Genomic DNA, 2,943 nt, shown 5'->3' on the forward strand with positions numbered 1-2,943 from the left:
AATTGATTACGAATTTTTATATACCAATCAATTAGCGACAATGATGATATGTGAATATTAGATTAGGATAACGTTTAAAAAAATAATATTATTTTTCTAAAATATATTAGTTAATAGATTTAGCTAATTTTATTTAAAGGCAAATACGCGATGAAAGTTAAATAGTTCGCAATGTCAATATGAGCATCGCACGTGCAATAATATCGATTCTACGGCGGTATAATTCAATCACTCTAATAGAAAAGTAATGTCAACCCTCTTCGTCTCCTGGATTGTAATATGCCTTACGGTTCGTAAGGGGTGTTTATGAAGTATGGCGATGCATTTTAGCAGATTGGTGACGATAGCAACGGCTGATCATAATAATGTGGACCGAACGGATCTTTCCGAATAAGAAAGAAGGTCTCATTTCGAGGAAATCTGCACAATATAATTCTCTATGACTCATACAAAAATTCATCACTATTACAAACATGATATATAACATAATAATTGTTATAATAATTGTTGTGGTACGCTTAATTACGATAATCCTTAAACGTCTTTTCAATACGACATATCTGATTCTTTTTCCAATGCTTTTTCCATTGCTTATAACGTTGTTATTAATAAAGATATACATTTGCTTGTATTCTGACGTTCCTTAAAAGAAATCTAAAATCATCTGTGTTACAGACTAAATCATATAATTTTTGTATAACAATTACAATTAAAAATTGAAAAAGGCTCATGATGTTTCATTAACTGTATTAATTCTATCTTATTAAAACGATTTAAATAAACTCTAAAAAATGTTATCGATAAATTGAAGAGGACCAAATCATGTGGTCGAAACGTCTGTAATTGGTGATTGACATATATACATATTACATATTTTATTACACACGTACAACTGTGTCGGCTCTCATTGGCATTATATTCCTTTAATGACATAACAATTACTTTTTTCTCTTTTACTGTTAGAGAGAGAGAGAAAATTGTCATTAAAAAATCTAAATCATTAGCGTTTTAAAGAACAGGAAGATGGCAAAAGGTACACACAAACTGTGCTCTAATTTTTACGGGTGACTCTCCGGCCTTCTGCGTTAAGCCTATTCTACAATTACGTAAGCGTAGTTGTAAGTGATTGTAGTTGTAAGAATTGATCAATCACAGTTGAATGTTCTTCTCATATTCGACAGTGATTGATCAATTCTTACAACTAAAACTATTTACTACACTCACGCAATTATAGAATGGGCTTTACGCTTTCATCATGTCGTTTCTGTTTTCAGCGTACTTCGATCTTTTTCTGGAGTCGTCTGTCTCCTTCTTAGCGGTCGCTCGAGTTTGTATACATTTCTGCCAAAACGAAATCTTTGCAATTAATACGATTGATTTATTCTTACTTTCGTCACACGTTATTCTCAGCAAGAAATATTATTATTCTTTAAAGGCTATAAGTATTCTTATTCTGTAATTGAGTTTACATGGCAATTCTTCAACGGTTGATCAAATTGGTTATATGGCATCCAACCACGTTTCGGCTCTAAACTTGAGTCTTACTGCTTTCATCCTCAACGGTTTGATATTTGAATTCATATGGCATAAAACCGTTTCTTTAACTTCTTATATAATACTCTTCTAGCATATTGAAAACGACCATTCTTACTGGCCTGACATAAAGGTTTACACACAATCTTTCATAGGTCTCATACATGCTTTAGAAGGACGCCTTAACCATTCTTTTCCTCATCGTCACTTTCCGTAGGAAATAAACTTGAAGAACGCTTAAGGAGGTTGTACGGCAAATGCAATATGTTAAGAATTACTTGAAAAAATTACAGAAAATTATTCTAAATTGCATTTAATAATAATACAAAAAAAATAGAAACAATTGGCCATCTGGATCAAAAGTTATTTAAATAAATAGTAATATTTTTTAATTTGTACTCTAATATAAATATATGAAAATGTATTATAAAATAATGATAAAAATCTCAATTTTTTTATATAAATACTTTATGAATTCAACAATATTTATGTAAAGTTACCTTGAGATGCAGACATTAATTGTTCAGTAAATAAATAAAATTTGTTATTTGTTATAAACTAATGGTGAATCTCAATGAAACTTTGCATAAATTATGTTTAGTACTTAATATATTTATATAAAAATATTTAGATTTTTCTTATTTTTTTTTTTACTTTAACAATTTTTGTTTATAACAATAAAACTAATAACAAATAAAATAAATAATTTATAAAAATGTGTTGCTCAATAAGAGCAGAATGTTATTAACACAACTTTCACATGTATGTAGTTTGTTTAAAGCGTAAATAGTAATATATATGTATTATGCCCTTACAACCTCCTTAAATATAGACCATTTTGATAGAAAACGGACAATTTATTCTTATATTACTCCTTAAAGAAAAAAAAAAGATCATAAGCTATAACAAAACTTATCTGCAAAATAGTGAGTAAACTTAATCTCCATCTTACTATTTACATGTTTGCTTCTTCTTGTGAATTTAGTATGTTCTTGTTATACTTCTTAACATAAAACGTTATCGCTCACTTTCGTTTCAAAAGTTATACTTTATCAATTCGTTTCAGTAGAATTAACACAAGAGTTATTAATGCATGTTAATCTAATAAACCTCAATGAATCCAAGATTGTACTACGCTAACATTACTCGTTCTTTATGTAATAGATTTAAAGGGTGTCATTTTTTATTGTATCTAGTTAAATTCAGGGAATGGAAAGTTACTTTTTAAAAGTAACAAGTTACAGTTACTCGTTACCCAGTAGGAAAAGTAACAAGTTACCGTTACTAGTTACCGATTTTTAAAAGTAACTCGTTACAGTTACCGTTACTTGAGAAAGTAACTTTTCGTTACTTTTCCGTTATTTTTTTTTAAATCAACGACCAACAATCACAGCGGACTGGCCTAGAGGC

The sequence above is a fragment of the Trachymyrmex cornetzi genome, unplaced genomic scaffold, assembly GCF_001594075.2.
Source record: "Trachymyrmex cornetzi isolate Tcor2-1 unplaced genomic scaffold, Tcor1.1 scaffold361, whole genome shotgun sequence".
Classification (NCBI taxonomy): Eukaryota; Metazoa; Arthropoda; class Insecta; order Hymenoptera; family Formicidae; genus Trachymyrmex; species Trachymyrmex cornetzi.